The sequence below is a fragment of the Amia ocellicauda genome, chromosome 16 (assembly GCF_036373705.1).
Source record: "Amia ocellicauda isolate fAmiCal2 chromosome 16, fAmiCal2.hap1, whole genome shotgun sequence".
Lineage (NCBI taxonomy): Eukaryota > Metazoa > Chordata > Actinopteri > Amiiformes > Amiidae > Amia > Amia ocellicauda.
In genome coordinates this window covers 27,505,652-27,527,920 of record NC_089865.1, presented here as the reverse complement: position 1 = coordinate 27,527,920, position 22,269 = coordinate 27,505,652, and the positions used below count along the sequence as shown (strand labels likewise).

The 22,269-nt window shown below is 41.7% G+C and overlaps 1 non-coding gene across 1 annotated transcript; it reads right to left on the bottom strand.

Moving 5' to 3' along the window:
* Positions 1-17,020: 17,020 nt before the first annotated feature.
* On the bottom strand, positions 17,021-17,092 carry trnaw-cca (transfer RNA tryptophan (anticodon CCA)). The gene has a single exon. It is a non-coding gene; the product is annotated as a tRNA-Trp (tRNA).
* Positions 17,093-22,269: the final 5,177 nt, after the last annotated feature.

The window sequence follows — 22,269 nt, the reverse complement described above, 5'->3', positions numbered from 1 at the left end:
TGAGTGTTGTGATCTATTTAGCATTGAGTGATCAGATGTTTTTATTTTTTAAAAGATTCCTTATCATCAGGGATTGAGACAGCTAAAATACCTTAAAAGCATATCCTTATCTTAAGTCTAACTCTTACGAGCTTTAAGACCCTAGAATGTATTTAAGTAAAAGGAATGAACACATTATGTGAGAGATAAAATATAACCGCAGCTTTTTTTTTTTTTTTTTACAAAAACAATTAACCTATACACACACCCACACAAACGCACACACACACACCCACACACGCTTTTTTAATTTAATTTTTAATTAAATTTGAGGGGAGAGACAGAGACAGAGACAGTGTGGATAACATAAGTACCCTATGCAAAACAGGTATTGTTAGGAACTGGTGGCATTACAGACAACATAACTTGTTGATCTTATAAAATGATTGGACGAGAGGGAGAGACAGACAAAGACAGATACAGTGTGGATAACATAAGTACCCTATGCAAAACAGGCATTGTTAGGACCTGGGACCATTACAGACAACAGAACTTGTTGATCTTATAAAATGATTGGGCGAGAGAGAGAGAGAGAGACAGACAGAGACAGAGACAGTGTGAATATGATAAACGCACTATTCAAAACTGGCATTGTAAAGACCTGGGACCATTACAGACAACAGAACTTGTTGATCTTATAATGGTTTAGATTTACTGAACCATTACATGTATATTTAAAAAAAGACCCCCAACCACTACAGGAGGATCTGACCCATTCATACTCTACAGTTGACCAACAAGAACAACAAGAACAACAGGTTATGGGTGGCCTTGTTGTTCAGGGTTTCCCCATCTTCAGGTGGGGGTGTTCTGGATTGATTCTGTAACCGGATTTGTCGCCAACAAACCGCGACAAATCTGAGGGCCCTATTGTACAAAGTATTGGAAAAGAAAGTGGCCGACGAGCACTTTTTCTCTACAGCTTTGACTGTCGACGATGCTCAACTTTCAAACCTGGAGCATTTAATGGATGATGTGAAAAAGACTGAGGGGTATGAAAACTGGGCGGCTATGATAGCTGTTGCAAGGAACGATGTTAGACCATTTCATCAACATTTATATAATCTTTTACAAGTCATGTTTAATGAATGGTTGTTTATTTTTAAAATAGCACATATTATTGTTTTATACATGTATGTAATCATTGTGTGTACTTATAAAATAAAAGCCGGTGTAGTAGTGGATATAGAGCAAGTAACCAATCAGTTGATGTCTTATTGTTTAAATAATGGGGAAAATTGCTGTATGTCTTATACTTTTCTCAATTGCTTAAAAATGAATAAAAGAGCCATTTTCTAAATACTTTAGTGTGCTTTTACAGAATGTCTCGACAAGCTCCTAGGATGAAGGATTTGTACTACAACCCCGCCAAAGTAGGGAGTTTGGGGGGTCGGAAGGGATTCCGGAGAGGGCTGTCAGAGCAGGGTATTAAGGCAGATAAGATAAGTGTGGCCGAGTGGTTGTCTGCGCAAGATGCTTACACCGTACATAAACCAGCTAGAATTAACTTTAAAAAAAATCGTGTGTATGTTTCAGACATAGATTCACAATGGCAGGTGCATCTAGTAGATATGTCAAATTTATCAAAACATAATAAAGGGTACACATTCATGTTGACGTGTATAGATATATTATCAAAATATGCGTGGGTGCGAGTGTTGAGGAAAACCGGCGTTGTCGTTACGCAGGCCTTGAAAGATATACTCTTGCAGGGGCGCTGTCCTAAAAAACTACAGTCTGATGAAGGTAAAGAGTTTCTCAATAGAGAATTCCAGAATCTTTTGAAAAGACACAAAATACATCATTTCACCACAGGAAACGAGCTTAAGGCCTCGAATGTGGAGAGATTTAACAGAACTATAAAGACAAAAATGTGGAGATACTTCACAGCTAACAATACTCAAACGTATCTCGATAGAGTTCAAGAGTTTGTGAATGCTTACAACGACAGTTATCATAGAAATATTAAAATAAAACCTGTAGAGGTGGATAACAGTAATTCTTTTAAGGTCTTTAAAAATGTCTATGGTCCGTTTAAAGCCTCAAAGAAACAGGTTTACAAGTTCAAAGTAGGAGATGTTGTAAGAGTTTCAAAGCTACGGAGACCCTTTGTAAAAGGTTATGAGCAAACTTTTTTTCGTATGAATATTTCACCATTACCGAACGTGTGGCTCGAACCCCGCCGGTGTACAGGTAAAAAGACTACGGCTGGGAGTCTATAGAAGGTACTTTTTATGAGGAGGAGTTACAAAATATTGTAGTGGGGAATGATAATGTATTCAGAGTAGAAAAGATTTTAGGGAAAAAAACTGAAAACAGGAAAAAATATGTGTTGGTAAAATGGGCGGGGTGGCCTGAAAAGTTCAATAGCTGGGTTTTGGGATATACGGCCGGTATACAAGTGAAAGCTCATGGAGGATCTTTCATTATGGGTCATGAAGATGGAAGAGGGAGGATTCTATGTGATGCTGCCTAGTAACGCGTCCCTCGACATTTATCCCAACAACACCATTTCTAGTTTTACAGTCAAATTTGTAAAACCTATAGAACTGTGGGGGCCCTGGGAGGTGGGGTTGTCGGAAATACAGTACCCCCACACTTGGGCTGTAGTACGCGATGAAGACTTTTGGACGTCGGAATTTAAAAAAAACGGTGGTCTTTCACATTACAAGACGGTTATTATGAAAATATTGAAAAATTATTAGAAGAGATGAACAAACAGATCTCTGGAGGGAAACAACCTGTCAGAATACATTACAGTTCGATTAAAAATAAAGTTTACATGGAGTCCGCATCTACGATAAGAATTAAAACCAGCGGTAACCTAAGCCAGATTTTAGGGTTTTACACCAACAAGGAGGATGAATTTAAGGATAGAATAGCTCCATACCCTGCGGATATCCGCGCAGGGTTTTACACCCTTTATATCTACACGGACATAATTTCACACCAGAGGGTGGGGGATAGTTACGTCCCCCTTTTAAGAAATTTACATATTAAGGGTAAAAACAATGATGTGGTCACAATTACTTATGACAAGCCATACTACGTACCTGTCTCCAAGACTCATTTTGACAATATTACGATTGAAGTGAAATCGGATCAGAATATTGACATACCCTTCCGTTTTGGTAAGGTTATAAGCAAACTACATTTTCGACCTGTGAAACATTGTGTACACGGCTAAAATGACTATCATGAGGGGTTATGTCGATCCTAAAGACTATGTCAACTATTACAAAATGCAGGCCGGTAACGGTTTGCCAGGGTTCGCTGGGGCTAATGTGATGTATGGGAGCGGAATAGGTGGACTCTTTCGAGGACTTTTCAGGATGGCTATGCCTCTTCTCAGGAGAGGTTTTGATATAGCGAAACCGCATCTTAAATCAGCCGCCAAACACATCGTAAGCGATGTGATCAGCAGCGCTATGGCAAGATCCAACAACAACGATAATCAGGAGGGTTCGGGTCTAATGGTCCTGGCCAGAGGCTCTCGTAAAAGACGACGCCCACCCGGAGGGCGGAGAGTAGTAGCTAACAAAAGACAGAGACTTACTTATTCAGCGACAGACTGTAGTAGAACTCGTAAGAGTAGGCAGCCAAAAAAGAAGAAGAAGAAGAAGACCGTTAAAAGAAAACCTAAAAGAAAGTCAAGAACCTGTTAAACATCGATTTTGTACACAACATGTCGGAAGAATGTGTGAAATCAGAACTGGATCTGTTTACAGTCCTTTACACACAAACAAGTATCGATAAAAGCATCTATGTGGAGATTCCGCCTCTTTCAGCCATTTCAGAATCCGCCCCTCTGGAATTTTTCATAACCGGTAATGGTGAAGATGATTTAGATTTGAATAATACCCTTATTTTACTCACTTGTAAAATTGTGACTGAAAAAGGACAGGCTATCGAGAGGGAGGCCAAAGTGGGGGTTATCAACAACCCGGTGGCCACCATCTTCTTGCAAGTGGAAGTAACCCTGGGGGATAGACTGATAAGTCAAAGCAGTAATATATACCCCTATTGAGCACTGATGGAGTGTATACTTAATTATAGCGAGGAGACTCTAAACAAACAGTTCAGCCCCGGGCTGTTTGCCAAAGACACACCGGACGCCATGGATGTCAAGGATCCAGGTGGCACCAACGCGGGTCTAAAAAAAAGTGCAACATTTTCTACAGCAAGCATCGCGGCAGGAACTCGCGTTAGGAATCAGGAAAACCTCTTCCTCGGAAAGCTCCCAAAACATGTCATTATCGGGCTGGTGGATAATGACGCATTTACAGGGTCATATACAAAGAATCCATTTAATTTTAAACATTATAATGCAGAATTTAAAGCTTTGTATGTTGATGGCACGCAGGTCCCCGCCAAACCTTTCCAACCCGATTTTGAAAATGGTTGCATGGTCCGTGAATATTACAGTCTAGTTCTCACTACAGGGAGACATCCGAAGGACCAGCCTCTGCTGATAAACCGCGCTGAATACATCAACGGCAACACTTTGTACGCCTTCAACCTAACCCCCGATGAAGAGTGCGGGCAACATTTCTCCATGGTGAAAACAGGAAACATGAGACTGGAAATATGTTTTAAGCAACCCCTAGCCGGTACAATAAATATGGTTGTGTACGCTGTGTTTGACAATTTTATACAAGTGAATCAGAGAAGGAATGTGCTCTATGATTATTATTAACGATGAACACCAGAGAGCTCACGGCTCTCATGAACTGTAACCCCTACACTAAGAAGCTGTTTCACGGAGTCTATGCCTGCGATCAGTTACCTGAATTAAGGCTAAAGAACTTACCAGCCTTGTTTATAATTAACACTCACCCTGAAACCATGCCTGGAGAGCACTGGCTGGCTATTTACCTGACGGAAGATCATCGCGGCGAATTTTTTGATTCTTACGGAAACCCTCCAGATTTTATTCATTTTCCAGCTACGATCATCAACTTTTTAATAAACAATTGTAAAGAACCGGTTTATAACTGTCGCCAAGTGCAAAGTCTACGGACTACAACCTGCGGTCAACACTGTGTGTTTTTCTTATATCATATAGCTAAAGGTCTCCCCTACACAAATGTTATGATGCTGTATGGCCCTGATTTAGGAAAAAACAATAAAACTGTGTCCTGGTTTGTTCAAACATTGTGTCCTAATAATAACTATGTTAAATACCTAACATGTATACAGAATGTCTGTTCTTGTAAAGATTTTAAAAAGTGTCATGCGTGTTAAAGAAAAGAGAAGCTTTAATACAAAAGCATTTTTATTTGACATAATCCTATATAATCATTATATTATAAAATGTTAAAAAAAAACATTACAGAATAAGAATATATCATGTTGTAAAAAATGTGTAATACATGTCAAAATATGGATATACAACGTAATAAAAGTATCAAACGTTACATACAAAGACTTTTCTTTTCCCCTTTCCAACTGCAAGTATACATTTATACCGTTAATAAGGTGTCCATCTATGTTTTGATGCAGGTTTCATTCTTTTCTTTCTGGCGGGGGGTTCAACCCAATCACTCTCACCGGGTGAGAGGCAGATTTTGTTACGGGTGGTTTGGTTAGGGATTGTTGATTGAGGCATGTTCAGACACGCCAAAGCTTGGAGGAATCTCTCCACCTCGTAGGCCTCCTACTATCCAGAATCTTATTAGAACTCGTTAAATTCTTGATCAGATCAAACATGTGCAATCCTTTAATCACCCGACCTTTAAAAAAAAATTCACCTTGGTTATTCCAGGAGGTCACCCGAGGTGTGTTAAACATTTTATGTAGAATATATTTTGCATTTCTTTGACTTCTTACAGGCATGCTTTTCAATACATCTGATAAAACCACATCTGCCTGTACAGGGTGTTCTTCTTCTGTTTCAATAACTGCACTACTTTCAGAAAGCTGCTCTTTCTCCGAAGGCAACATTAAAGTTAGAGTACTCTGGCTTTTTGCACCCTGTTTAACGATACTCAGATATCTCTGGAAGCTAGAAGGTTGGTTAAGAAAGGCAAGGCTATGCTCAAGAGGGGTCCGATAAAACCACCTTTCTGGTTAATAGCCTTTCTCTTCTTTTTAATGGATAACTTCTTGTTAGTGAGGATCTTTATAACAGACTTTTGTTGTTTTAGTTCACCCAGTTGAAAAGCTGTAAAAGATATATTGCCCCGTAGAACGTTTAAGGCGATTTCACATAAAGTTTCTATCAGATCAGAAGGGGCGGACAACAACACAGCTTTCCTCTGATGAGGATTACCCTCATATAATATTTTTAAAAGCGGTAGGTTTCTTCTTATCCAAGCCGACATTCTATTTTTATTTCTTCTCTTTAGCACGTAGACTACAGGCCAATCTGGGGGCAGCAAACCCGCTCTGAGTCGATAGTCTACGGGAGTTTGCGCTTTTAAATCCACTACCAAGTATCCGTAAGGGTTTTTAGTCGTGTCTTCGAACGATTCCAAAAAGAATTTAGATTGTCTGGGGTACATTTGCCGGGCCAAAGTGTTCACCTGCAGCTTATCTCTAGGATTTTTGAAAAGAATAAAATAATTAGCATTTAAATTGATCATTCGACTCTTTTTACTAGATAGACGATGCTCAAATTTCTATGGTGTGTATATTTTGTAAAAGCTTTCTCCACTTCGCTATTGTCACTAGCCATTTCCATGAGATCGTCTATCACCATTAAATTGCATTTGTCACTGGGTAACAAATCATCGTCACAAAGCGATGTGGGGACACCTTCCACAAATTTAAGATTTTTAATTTTAACCATTAGCACATCGTACAGAGGTTGCCAACATGAGTAACACCAAACTATGTTATCGAGAGTTTGTGTTATAGCCGTTTCAGAATTCTCTAAAAGCCTTTTAAGAAAAAAACTTTTACCAGAATTGGAAGGACCCGATATAATACATGAAAAGGGGTGTTGAAGTCTGTTATCGAATACCCCGTCAATATCCATAGGGTAGCGTATTATAGTCGGGCAAAAGAACTCTTTTGTTGTACACTACCCGAAACCTTTTCTATAGTGCTCGGATCCAACCTGATTCCCTCTTTTTCAAGATATTTCTGAATATAGCTCTCTTTACTGGTTTCATCAGTATACCATGAAGGGTAACCGGAAGCCTCCTGCTTCCCTTTAAGGTGTGTCATGATGTAATCGACAAAAAGCGTGTCAGATTTTTCAGAGAAATGCCAGACCTCATACACTTTACCGACTCTGTATCCTTTCTCAATCACGTTATTAAGCTCCACGCTGCACCACACCCCTGTCAGTGACCTCTCATCATCCTCATGCGGACACTCCACCGTCTGGTTTTCAGTTTCAACGCACGTTCTACACAGCGGAAACATCAATTTTCCCGAAGCTCTATAAGGCAAAACTGGCAAGAAAAGCCCCCTGGGTGGATACATTGTGACCTTGATTAAGCCAAAGTATTGCTGGAGATCGAGAAAGTCGCGATAAATTATGGTGGGGTGTCCTACGGGGTAAATTTTTGTCTTGTTGACAAAGGGATACAGGCTAGTGAAATCATAGTAATCTGTTCTCTCCTCAGCCTTCGCCTCGTAATGTAAACAGATTGCGCCCTTCGAACAAAGCGTCTCTCGGTTCGTTCACTACCGTCCTGTTTTTTCATAGCCGTCCACTCATGTTCCCACATCACTTTCACAGTTAAACCACAGGTGTTTTTTAGAGTCTCGATTCTTTGTACGAAATCAAAATGCATATCTCCACAGATTTGATGAGTGACAGGATTAAAAGTATTTGCATCAAAGCACCGAGGACAACCGTGGTAAATACAACCGGCAAACTCATAAGCTGTACGAACCCCATTTTCCTCTGAAAAACCATCCAGAAAGTAGCGACCCATTCTAACCTCGCCATAATTCAAAGCGTGTCTGATCAAGATGTTATGATTGTCAGACATGTATTCCAACCATTGGATGGAGGCCGTAGAAAAACTCTTTTGAAGGCATCTGTAATTGTCCGGCGTTGTAATGGCGATGGTGTTTTTCTGCAAGAAATTGGCTCGAAACATTTTCATACAGAGAGAAGCTATTGTCATACACTGTAAAGGGTCAAGACCCGCTGTCTTAATGACTTCATGCCTGAACCTAACACATGATTCTTCAAGGATCAACACATCATTTCTACAATAGGCGGCCATGTCCTTTCTGAAATCAAAAATGCCATCCTTAACCATGTCATACCAGTTGAAGAAGTCCTGCCTTTCCCGAGTCATCATGGATTCAACCCCATAATAACTGGGTGCCGGGTAGATGCCTCTATAATTCTGTGTTTCGACCGTGTTAGAAAAGTGGCAGAACCATCCCTTTTCTCGCGTTTCAAACCCCAACGCTTTAGGTAAAGCGCTCAGTTTCATGGGTAAGAAGTTGAGCGAGTCTATGTAACGCTGGTTGAAATCATGGTCTGTGAAACACATTATTTTACACCCCTGCGCTATGATGTCGGGGGTTACACCGCTTTCCACCAAATATTTCATCAATATATAAGAGTCATACCCCCTAGCATTATGAGCTATGAATGTGTAATCTCGATACTTTGGACAGCGGTATTTTTGAAGGAAACCCTCAACACATGACTCACCAGCCGCAGCCCACTCGTGATCCAACATGTCTATACAGTGAATATAATTCGCTATATGAACGCCTCCTTCCTGCCTACACTCAAAGTCATAAAAGACATACTTGTTATGTAGGGGTGCCAGTTTAACAGACTGTATGAAACATTGGTGTTCGGTCTCGGGTGTTAAGTCGGCGTTACAGAGATGAAACCTCAGAGCAGCACACTTGTGGGGTTTATCCTCTTTATAGGTGTACTGTCTATAACACTGGAGACAGAATTTTGTTTTATCGCAAGGGCTGATGCTTTGACCCGTACCCCCTCTAGGTATTTTGTGTTCGGAAAAACTGAAAGCGAACCGACAGATCCTTAAACAATCCTTACACCGCACTGTGGGAGCTTCACCCTTTCGACATTGCGGATGGTAACACACATTACAGTACCCGGCGCATTGATGGTTCTTCCTATCGTTAAAACCCTTGTAGCAAAAATCACAGACGTACCAACAACCCAGAAAAGCCTTCAAATTTCTAATACCGTAGTAATGATTTTCGTGAAAGAAAAGAAACAATGTGTGGGGGTTAAACTCTGAGTGAGTTTGAAATGTGTCAAATACATCATTTATCTCACAATGGTACCAGACTATGATCTTAACATCCGCCACCTCCTCAAACGGGAACACAAAAAAAAAAAAAAAATAATAAATAAATACATAAATAAATAAATCATAATAATAATACAAATAATAATAATAATAATAAATATAATAATGATACATAACAATAATAATAATAATAATAACATAAATAACATCCTTAAAAAACAATACATTATTATCATAATTCGATTTATGTAAACCTATAGCTTTTAAATGAACTATTCTTACTCTTATTAATACAATAGTGCTCAGGTTATTATAGACCATTTATAATAAAAAAATATATAAAAATGTTTAAAAGAATAACTACATCTATTATGTTGTATTACAATAATAGACAACGTTAATAATTGTCTCAATAAAGCGTGTGCTACGAAAACATTAATAATAACGGTCTAAGTAAGTACATTGTAAAATGACAAGAACCCAGACAATATTATCGTTTCATAAATAATTGTTTTAAATGCTCGGTTGTAAAAGCATATAAACGATGCAAACAGACCGTTTAAATGCAGACGTCTTCTTAGATCCGGCGTTCCTGATTCAAGCTCATCATCATCACTTTCGGTGTCTTAAAACGGAGACATGTATAAACATAAGTTAATAACCTAGGTTATTCTGGGCGCTGCAGCCAGGTTACTTTCACTTTCAAACGTAGACTACTACAATCCTTTAAACAGTACAGATCCCAGCATGCCTCGGGGCCAGACTGCGTGCGCATCATTCTGCTCAGATGGCTCGGCGCAGGCCCTCAGCACAGCACGCCCGGACAGCGCCAAACAATAGAGCCATTGTGCACACTGTGTACAATATAACCACGGCTCCATCTCTCGGAGTGATGGAATAAAGGTCTCACTCACCCTCGGAACGCGTTATTTTCTGTCTGGATAGATCCTCTGATAAAAACACAAAATAATATAAAAATCCGCCCGTATAGATCCATAATTTAACATCACACATCCTGGCGAGATATTTATTACATGTATGAAATGGAAAGTATAACCTACGCGGCTCAGCGTTTGACGTGCTGGGTCGCTCGTCATCTAATGTCGGGAACAAATCTGAAAGTAAATATGGTTATATGAAAATAAAATGTACATACGTTCATAACGCGTATCATTAATACGGTCGATACATTATTAAATGAGTCTTACCCGTGTTCATTGATTCGCTCGTGTAGAAATCGAGCACATTGTATGGTGCAACGGTGAACTAGTGTACGGATATCTAAACACTTCGCAATTATATTTCTTGATTAATTGAATTATACTTACCATCAAAGTTTGAGAAGTTTAGTGTCCGCTCCGCATGGTCGTGGCCAGGCATCCTGATGTCTCTTTGTGTGTTCTGGACCGTGCAGGCAGCGTGTTGACCAAATGGACTGAATCTCCGCCGCAAACCCGCATTTAAACACCGCGCTGTGTGCGTGAACGCGCTGATGACCACCGCAATCCCCGCAAACTTTAACACATAGCGGCTGTATGTACATCCAGATTCCTAAATGTTTTGTGGTAACCATCATTCGTTAATTTAATTGTTATCATGTTTTTATATCTTCATACAGCCTAATGGTTAAGAATAACTTATATTTTGATAGCCTTATAGTTACAGGTTTCCAACATCGTTTCGGGTAGGATTCTTAATCACATTATTGTGTTAAGTTAAACTTTTTTTTTTTTTTTTTTTTTTAAATACAAGCGGCTAGATAACAGCTTGTTCTCATCAGAATCTGAGCCCTTGAGATGAGCGTTCCAGCCTGCACTCGGTATATATGTAAACACACACACACACACACACACACACACAGGATGTGCTGAGATCGTATTGAGTGTATTTACTTAATCTTAATGCATGAATGGTTTATATTACATAATCATTTGATGTTTGATTACTAATATTATTACAAATGCTGCTTTTATTAAGTTGTATTGAAATGTCCCAGTTTCTACATATATAGTCTATGCTTCTTATATAACATATATATTCTATAACTCTTCTATATTTAAGGATTTCTTAACTTAGTAACGTTACATTGCTTTTACATCATCGGGTGTTGTGAACACACACACATACACCTTTAAAACTTCATGATTGTATTTATTCAATCTTTACATTGCTTCACTAGCGTAGGGAAAAATATCTATGTTTTCTAAAGAATCTGAAGGGTATACATAGCGCTCTTTTGCAGCTTCACACGTATAGAGAAAAATAGCTGTTTTACTAAAGAATCAGTCTGGCTTAAAGACAAATCTTTTAGAGGGCTTGAAAAACAATTGAAGACCCCCACCACCCTGCACATTCCTTCGGAATCCATCAATATGGTAATTATTCTGTGACGTGGTACAAGCACCCCCGACCCCCTGACTTCAACTCAAGTTCAAGGTCAAGAGGTCAAATCACTTTTAACCCCCCTTTAGGAGAGGCCCCCTGAGTTCAAGTCAAAGGTCAAATCCCCCGCAGCCCCCCTTTCAAAAAAATACCCTGTATTACCACACATAGCTGTTCTACTTCCCTATGAGGGAGAGAGGGATACAACCCCAATTAGACTCCTGTTACCAGCAACGACACCACACAGCTTCGCGCCCTGGGGCTCGTCCGGGAGTTAAACCCGAGACCTCTCGCACCCTAAGCGAGAATCATACCCCTAGACCAACGAGCCAACCGAAAGATTTACGTTACAAGTCCTCCCTGGCAAGGGCGTACCTGCTTGAGGCAGACTGGGAAACCAACGCTCTTTGACAAATACCATGGACTGTGGTGCTGACGTGTCTATCCAGAACGGTAACCGCTCCCCCAGTGAGACAGCACGGAGAGCATGGTCCAGCAGGACTGCAAACAACTCAAAAGAATGCCTCTCCTTCGGTGCAGCTCAGGTGTAGACGTTCAGCAAAGGTCTCCATAGCAAGCCGGAAAACCACATTTCTTCCCTCTCCTCCAAAATACACTACATGTGCTCCTCCTCCTCAAGAAACACAACAAAAACCTTGAATAATACGCATTTGTTTCAAAGAGACGAAAACACTGGCAAACAGCATCTGAGGTCAAAAGCCCTATAATTACACAGAACACCCAGGCTTCCACAGAGAGTGACCTGTCCGGAGACCGCAGAACAGAGAAGGGGCAGGAAAGACGGGTTCGTCCGGGAGTTGAAACCAGGACATCTCGCACCCAAAGCAAGAATCATACCCCTAGACCAACGAGCCACGGGGAGCCTGTCCAGACCTCTCAGGAGTTGAAAATCATCTGGATCTCTCAAGAGTTGAGAATACCCTGACCGAGAGCGGCACGCAGAAAGCCACCGAAAACCAAAACGGAGCGGGACACCGGAGAACATGCTATCAGCAGCTCTGGCACTGCACATAGCTGTTCTACCTCCCTCTGAGGGAGAGAACAACAAGTGACAATCATACCCCTACGCCAACAAGCCAACTGAAGGAGCAGCTTCACAACTTCTCCTTGGCAAGGGCGTACCTGCTTGAGGCAGACCGGGAAACCTATGCTCTTTGACAAAAACCATGGACTGTGGTGCTGACGCGTATATCCAGAATGGTAACCGCTCCCCCATGAGACAGCATGGAGAGAATGGTCCGGCAGGACCATGCAAACAACTCAAAAGAGTTGAGAATACCCTGGCCGAGAGTGGCGCGCAGCGAGGCACCGAAAACCAAAACAGAGCGCCAACAAGCCAACCGAAGGAGTGACGTTACAAGTCCTCCATGGCAAGGGCGTACCTGCTTGAGGCAGACTGGGAAACTGTTAAGGTACAACCACTTCACCAGAAGTAAGCCCTTCAGGTTCCCTGGACTAGGATAACCCAGCACCGTCAGTGCAGGATGGTGGATCCTCCGCAGGAGACGGGCTCGGTTTATTTCTGCCACAGGACACAGTTTTATACATGTCAGAAGTCCGTTTCAGGGCAGGAAATATTACAGATTTAGTTGCTAGGCAGACATGGAATGTGTCCAATATTATAACCCCTAACACACTCGACAGTTTCGGTTGACATATCTGCACGGTTTGCCTAGCAGTAGATGACGTGGGACTCTATCTTATTTCTGGTTTGTCTGAAGAGCAGCATGTATATTGTTAATGTTGTCAGCTCTGAGCTGTTCCTCAAAATATAATATAAATATAGGGAGATTGTGGTTTGACATTTCCAAAATAGAGGTGAGGGGATGGCCGTGAGTTCAAGTGTATAGACTTTCACAGAAATAGTTATGCGCGAGTATGTTATTAATGTTATTTCTGCAATAATGACAAATTTCAGCCCCCCTTGCCACGGCAACGTTTCCAGTGAGATATGACAATGTTAACTCTGCAACTTCTGTTAAAGGCTAATCCTACAATAAGAATACAATACAATGAGTTACATGGTTACAGTAGGTTAAATAATCAGTATGCCTACCAGACTTAATTATCCAGTTAGTAAATCAATATGTTATATAAAAATCATTGTACTCTGTTCTTCCAACATGCAGAGTATTATACAGTGGTTGTATACAATACATAGGGGGCAATTTTACCCCAACAGAAACCTACGCTCTTTGAATAATACCATGGACTGTGGCGCTGACGTGTCTTTCCAGAACGGTAACTGCTCCCCGAGTGAGACAGCAGGGAGAGCATGGTCCGGCAGGACCGCAAACAACTCAAAAGAGTTGAGAATACCCTGGCCGAGAGCGGCGCGCAGCGAGGCACCGAAAACCAAAACGGAGCGGGACACCGGAGAACATGCTATCAGCAGCTCTGGCACCGCACATAGCCCAACCCAGGGCTTAGATATGGAGATGGTGTGCGAATCCGTATCCTGGTCTGTTCCCTTTTACTGTCTGGGGTCGGCTTTGCAGCCCATCGAGATGCAGTTTTTAGGGCCTCTATTTGTTGCCTGAGATACTCATTTTCAACGTCACGTGATCTGAGTTCTCCCCTAAGCTCCTGATTTACTCTCTTTGTTTCTTCACTGTCCCTTTTAAAATGTCTGACCTCGCCTTCAAGTATCTCCATTTTTAAAGTACCCTTATATTTCTCCACGACGGTTTTGTGAAGACGCGCTTCCAAAACATCACGATCCTTGACAGCTATCCTCTTATTTTCCGCTTCTTTATCCCTGTCATTTTGCAGATCTTTTACTTGACTCAGAATTGTTTCAAATTCTTCTTGACATTATCTTAATTAATTTCTTAATTGCTCCCTTTGTTCAATTAAATCCTCTCTTTCAGCATCCAACATAATTACTTGATTTCCACAAGCCTCTAGTCTTCCTTCGAGTTCTAAAGCCATTCCATGCAGTTCGGCTCTTTCGTCTTTCACTTTCGCATACTTTTCTCCTAGCTTTTTCAATTTTTCAAATTTACTTATGCTCAAATCCACTAGCCTTGAGCTCGCAAGCGCTAAGCTAGACACAACCTTCACAACATCTATCGCCTCTTCTTTTTCGAGTTGTGTCGTAGTGTCGTTCAACAAACTGAGTTCGACGCGACTCTACTTCATCAAAGTCCAAACCGCCTAGGCTTTCAATGTATTCGGAGATCTCAATCCCTGATACTTACATAATCAATGCTTCACATGGGGACATTTGGGTCATCATTGTTTTTGGTTATTCAGTAACAACCCAACCAAACAGTAAGAGATTAATCACTTAATGACTCTAATGCCAAAACTTAGAATATCAACAATTTACCACAAGTAACTAAACAGACTTAACCTTTTGTGACTTTGGAAAACATACACATACCACGTGGGCAGTTCTAGAGCGCCCTCTAGAGTACAAACAGTGTATCGTGCCTACAAAAGTTTTCTTGTTTTTAAACTTCGGAATCTGGATTTCTGGACAAAGCTATCCAATAACTGTTACAGAAACTAGTTCTTTTCAGTCTAAGATTCCTCACACGGGGCACCAATTATGTAGCGTAAGGTACACTTATAAATTTCAATTAAAGAAGTGAATTTATAGTATCACCTTATCACGAATCCTTGAATCTTGTAGAACTCAATTTCTGTAATAATTGGACGCAGACACCAATTCCAAAGATATAAATTGTCAAATTTATTCAAAAACAAAGACTAAATGTAGCACTACACTAATTATACAAAAGGGAAAAACTAATTAAAATTCAACTCTAGATCAACAAATCAAAGACAAATCACTTCCGTGACCAAATCAAAGACCATGGGATCGCATATGATATCACACAAATCGTTCAACAAAAAAGGTTATAAACACATTGACTACAATACCGGTTAGTAAGACGAAGTTGAGTCTCTCATTAGTATTGTTAGTCAGACATTAAATAACTAAGCAGGTCAGTATTTATGTCAGGTAACTTCTCGATATATATATATATATATATATATATATATATATATATATATATATATATATATATCAGTCTCATTTACGTTTAGGTGCCGAGAAAAATCCTATCATTACTTGTTACCACAATTTCCCTTAACTGATTATTATTCAATGATTAAGGATAGGCAGGGCCACCAATAATCTAATGTCTATTAACTTGTGTCAATTTCAGACTAAACAGTTAAACAGGAATGAGAAGATATTTCTCGGCGTTGACAGATTTTATTTCTAAAATTATCAACAAAACAGTTTAATGCAATACACATTTATATTTAAAAAAACTAAATGGTATTACACATTCTAGAGTTGTGAATCACAGATTAACATTTCTAACTGATTTCTCAAATGTCATGAATCACAAACTCCAAAATGTTAAACTTATCTGAACTTCGTTGCAGAGAGGCCTCTATGGCTTCGGGCTCAGATAACAGCACACGGCACGAGGTCCGTGTGGTTTGGAACAAAGGCAGTCCGGTTCGGCTTTGTTCAAGAACTTCCACTCAGTCGATGCACCTGGAAGTTGGGGTTTCGCGAAAGTAGAGTCTTTTCCAAACAGATTTTCCACTGGTTTGAAGGCTCCAAGGTTGTGCACAAAATCTTCTTTGTAAGCAGGGTTCCACCGTAGTTACTTGAAGACAAAGTCTTTGAGGAAAGCAGGGCCCTGTTTGTTCCAAGGGTCAAGTTTCTTAAGACTCAATAGCTATTTAAATGACTGAACACTTTCGTATACAGTCGACTTAGTCAATTGTCCAGCTGTAAATCTCCACTGATCTGGTGGGTACAGGCGGGCATGCGCAGTTTGCAAAATTATTTATTTAATAAAGTCCTTTAAAAGAATTCTTCGTACGGCTCAATCTCCTTCTCCCAGTTTAACTCTTCTGTTGCCGGCAAAGACTTGGTTGGTTTCTGGTTCTGGTTCGGGCAACAGAGCTACAGGTTGAGCTGTGGCAGCGAGTTTCTGGTTCAGGTGAGAGAGAGAGAGAGTTTCTGGTTCAGGTGAGAGAGAGAGAGAGAGGCCGTGCACTGTTCATTATAGTCTGTCAGATCAATAGGTGATTGGAATTTGACTTTGGTTGGCCATTCTGCATCACTGTTGGTGGTATAGTGGCAAGAATAGCTGCTTTCCAAGTAGTTGACCCAGGTTCAATTCCCAGTCAACGCAAAACAGATACCTTTAGTTGCACATTCGCAGCGGACAGGTGGCAGCAATAGTTCAAAGTACATGGCTAGGTAGATTCCTTTGTTCCTAATGGCAAGTGTGAGAGTGGCAAAATCAGTGACATTTAGGTGCTTTGTGAATTCACGTTGCCGCTTGTGTACTTTTTATTGCAACTCTGGCGTTGGGCCTTCCCGTTGTACAAAACACTGACCCCAACGTGACTCGAACACGCACCCTTCTGATCTGGAATCAGACGCGCTACCGTTGCGCCACGAGGTCACAGGTCAAAACAGTGTCCCGTGAAACAGTGGTGTTCAAAGTATGTTGATGTCCAAAGTTTGTGTGTGTTCTGTTGGGTTAGGCAGTGGAATGCCTTGATAACTACTACTAGCGAGATAGTCGCTCTATCCACGAAGCAACACTCAGCATAGCAGAGCCTATAGCTCGCTGTTAGTGCGTGTACCTCATAGGTATCACACCTGGCATCAGTGCCCAATAATTCCCTTGCTTTGACAACTGTCTGTCTATGACTTCACCTACAGACGTGGACAAGACGTGGGTTTTAGATCGTATGTGCGTCAACATGAAGCTCGAGAGGTTCACGGTGCCGTAAACAAAACGCTCTAGCCTTTCGAGGGCACTCCAATTGGACCAGCTGTGGGTGCTTGCCATCTCGTCGTTTCTTTCACTTTTCACTTTGCATGCATACACATTGTGTGTCTCTGAGAATGACGGTACAGAGTGCGTATAAGCCCTAAACGAGAACGAGTGATTAATCCCAGGCTACCGATTTCTTCACTACTTCCTAAGTTAAAAGACGGCCTAGAGGATTGAACGCGGGAACCTCATACATGCACTCTACCACTGAGCTACATCCCCACCGGCGAGAGGCTGCTCCCAAACCTTGTATCTCTTTCCAAAAAAAACACTCAAACTGTCATTTCTACACTCTCAAAGCACTGGGAAGTCCGTTTCATTGATTTTCATGTCGTAACTTTAAACCCACGCATGACCCAATGTCCGGATGAAGCTGGTTCAGTTACTTCCACGTTTTGCATCTTTTGTAAAATGCAAACTGAATCGAATGAAAATGAAAAGATTGTTTGAACGTTTCATCTGTGTTGCTGAGTAATTCAAGAAGCAGCAAGATTGGACTCGCAGCGATGGCACCGAAAACCAAAACAGAGCGGGACACCGGAGAACATTCTATCAGCAGCTCTGGCACCGCACATAGCTGTTCTACCTCCCTCTGAGGGAGAGAACAACAAGTGACAACATACCCCTACGCCAACAAGCCAACTGAAGGAGCAGCTTCACAACTTCTCCTTGGCAAGAGCGTACCTGCTTGAGGCAGACCGGGAAACCTACGCTCTTTGACTAATACCATGGACTGCGGTGCTGACGTGTCTATCCAGAAAGGTAACCCCTCCCCGAGTGAGACAGCACGGAGAGCATGGTCCGGCAGGACCGCAAACAACTCAATAGAGTTGAGAATACCCTGGCCGAGAGCGGCGCGCAGCAAGGCACCGAAAACCAAAACGGAGCGGGACACCGGAGAACATGATATCAGCAGCTCTGGCACTGCACATAGCTGATCTACCTCCCTCTGAGGGAGAGAACAACAAGTGACAATCATACCCCTACGCCAACGAGCCAACTGAAGGAGCGGCTTCACAACCTCTCCTTGGCAAGGGCATACCTGCTTGAGGCAGACCGGGAAACCTACGCTCTTTGACAAATACCATGGACTGTGGTGCTGACGTGTCTATCTAGAACAGTAACCGCTCCCCCAGTGAGACAGCACGGAGAGCATGGTCCAGCAGGACCACAAAAAACTCAAAAGAATGCCTCTCCTTCGGTGCAGCTCAGGTGTACACGTTCAGCAAAGGTCTCCATAACAAGCCGGAAAACCACATTTCTTTCCTCTCCTCCACAATACACTAGATGTGCCCCTGCTCCTCAACAACAACAACAAAAACCTGTATAATACACATTTGTTTCAAAGAGAAGAAAACACTGGCAACAGCATCTGAGGTCAAAAGCCCTGCATTTACGAAGAGGACCCAGACTCCCACAGAGAGCGACCTGTCCAGGGACCGCAAAACAGAGAAGGGGCAGGCCAGACGGGCTCATCGGGTGTTGAATCCGGGACCTCTCGCACCCAAAGTGAGAATCATACCCCTAGACCAACGAGCCATGGGGAGCCTGTCCAGACCTCTCAGGAGTTGAAAATACCCTGGCCGAGAGCGGCGCGCAGAAAGGCACCGAAAACCAAAACAGAGCTGGACACCGGAGAACATGAGTAGTAATATAAGGCATGTTTTCGAAAGGGGGGCTGCGGGGGATTTATCCTTTGACCTGAACTTGAGTTGAACTTGGGGGGGGCCCTTCCTAGGGGGTAGGGGTCCTTCCTAGGGGGTGGTGGGTGCTTGTACCGCGTCACAGAATAATTACCATATTGATGGATTCCGAGGGAATGTGCAGGGTGGTGCGGTTCTTCAACTGTTTTTCTAACCCTGCACAAGATTTGTTTTTAAGCCAGACTGATTCTTTAGTAAAATAGCTATTTTTCTCTACACGTGTGAAGCTCCAAAAGAGCGCTATATATACCCTTCAGATTTTTTAGAAAACATAGATATTTTTCCCTAAGCTAGTGAAGCTCCAAAAGAGTTGTATTTAAGTCCTCCCAATTTATTTAGTAGAATAGTTATTTTTCCCTACGCGAGTGAAGCTCCAAAAGAGTTCTATTAAAGCCCTCCCGATTCTTTAGTAACATAGATACTTCTACTTAAGCGAGATCCGCAAGGCTGTCTCTTCAACAGGGCCAAAGCAGTTACCTCTTTCAAATGGACTAGGGTTATGTCGGTCTGGAGCTTTTTGAGCAAGTGGGGGTGGCGAGGATATGTCTACGTCTTTAGTAACCTCGGATTGGTGAAGAATTAGTATATTTGGGGGTGGAGTTGACAGGGCACTGAAGGAATAGCCTATCACGTTAGAGTCTGGTTTGAAGAATTTAAATATGTGGGGGCGGAGCTAACAGGACACCAGAGGAATGTACAAGTGGGTGGGGGGGGGGTCTTCAACTGTTTTTTCAAGTACTCCAAAAGATTTGTATTTAAGCCAAACTGATTCTTTAGTAAAATATATTTTTTTCTCTTTACACGTGTGAAGTGATTCTGGGTCTTCAGCATGTCCGACTTTATCTACGAGAAAACACCCGAGAGGAAAACCCGGGCTAGGGTTCCTTCACGTTAGGATGTGAGACTCGACCGAATCTGGGTTCTGGAGGATGATGAGACAACGCGTGGATACCGTTTTAAAATGGACAAGGGATATGTCGGTCTGGAGTTTTTTGAGTTAAGATCTGGTGAGGAGATGTCTACGCCTTTTGTAACCAGAATTGAGTACGCTTACAAGGATTGGATGCATGTAAAGGACTGGACAAGGCAAGGGGATGTGGATAAAGCGTTAGAGGCGTTGAAACAGTGGAATAGAGATCGTGAAACTGCACCGCTGCCTCTGATGTTTGAAAGTCACGACTGGGAAAGCGCTCTATCTGTGAATCATAGTAGAACTGTAATGACTATAACTATGACAGGGTACAACAGAATAGTGTTTAGGAAAACACGCTATGCCAAACAAATTAGCTTTTTTTTACGATGCTGAACCTATTTTTATGGATCCTGAGGATGAAAATTAATATGTTGCTGAAATTGATTTCTACACCCAGGATTGGTCGAAAATGAAAACGGTCATAAAATAATTTAATGAGGGTTTTGAGGTCTTGAGGAAATATGTAGAGTTTGACTCTGTTAAAAAGAGACTTCATTTCAACTGCGAAGACGGGCAAAAATGTGGCGGGGGTTGGTTGCATGCTGTCAAAGGCATCGACAATGACTTTGTCGACATTGCCCCCACGCCCCCACCCGTCTAACTGTGATGTAATACATGATGTAGTAAAAATATTGTATAAAAGTAGCCACCCCCCTTGCTCTTGGTTTAGATTAAAAGAGCATGTCTGTTACGAGACTCTACAGCCCTCTTACGAACGAGGACCTCCCTTGGTCCTACATTTTATACCAGCCTGAGCACTCTTACCGCGGCTACCCGCCACTACTTCAAGACGAAACAGCCCGCTGTTCAATGGAAGTAACGACTAAAACCACCGACTCCATGGCTAAAGAGATACCCGAACATCGCTGCTTTTGTGGCGGCGTCTCAGGAGAGCTGTACTATGGCTCTAGAAACACCTCAACCAGCGCTGAGCAAACCAACGATCATCAAACCTGCCGGGGGGCGTGACGAAGGCGACGGTTTTAGACCAGAGGTCCACAATGAAGTAAGTAGAATTATTAAGAACGCCCTGGTGTATATACTGAATGCTCTCATTAATCATTAATCATTAAGTCTGCCTGGGGTGTGAAGTGAATCATCCTAGCCAGATGAGACACAGCTGTCTGTTTGAACCAGAAACGTATTATTTCTATCTCTTTTTCAAGGATATTTACAAAAAACTGAACAAACCTTGGTTGAAACAAGCGCTAGTCAAAGCATTATCTTATCATCATCTGTATGTCTGTCCCGTGCAGGTCCAGAAAATTATAGATGAAATTTTGTTGGAGCTGAAAAAGGAGCCGTACATCAGAGAGAAACTCAACCAGCTGTTCGACGGGTTGGATGAGAGCAGCAGAAAAACCTCCGTCAAGCTGAAGGAATATTTCATCCGTAAAGAAAGTAAAGCAGAGTACAAGGAGAAGGAATTTGATCTGTTCGAAACCAACTCAGAGGCTGAAAGCAACTGAAAGCACCTGAAGATGGGGAATGTTCTGGATTGATTCTGTAACCGGATTTGTCGCCAACAAACCGCGACAAATCTGAGGGCCCTATTGTACAAGGTATTGGAAAAGAAAGTGGCCGACGAGCACTTTTTCACTACAGCTTTGACTGTCGACGATGCTCAACTTTCAAACCTGGAGCATTTAATGGATGATGTGAAAAAGACTGAGGGGTATGAAAACTGGGCGGCTATGATAGCTGTTGCAAGGAACGATGTTAGACCATTTCATCAACATTTACATAATCTTTTACAAGTCATGTTTAATGAATGGTTGTTTATTTTTAAAAAAGCACATATTATTGTATTATACATGTATGTAATCTATGTGTGTACTTATAAAATAAAAGCCGGTGTAGTAGTGGATATAGAGCAAGTAACCAATCAGTTGATGTCTTTTTGTTTAAATAATGGGGAAAATTGCTTTATGTGTCATACTTTTCTCAATTGCTTAAAAATGGGGTTGTACTCTGAAAATGAAAAAAATGAGCCATTTTCTTAATACTTTAGTGTGCTTTTACAGAATGTCTCGACAAGCTCCTAGGATGAAGGATTTGTACTACAACCCCGCCAAAGTAGGGAGTTTGGGGGGTCGGAAGGGATTCCGGAGAGGGCTGTCAGA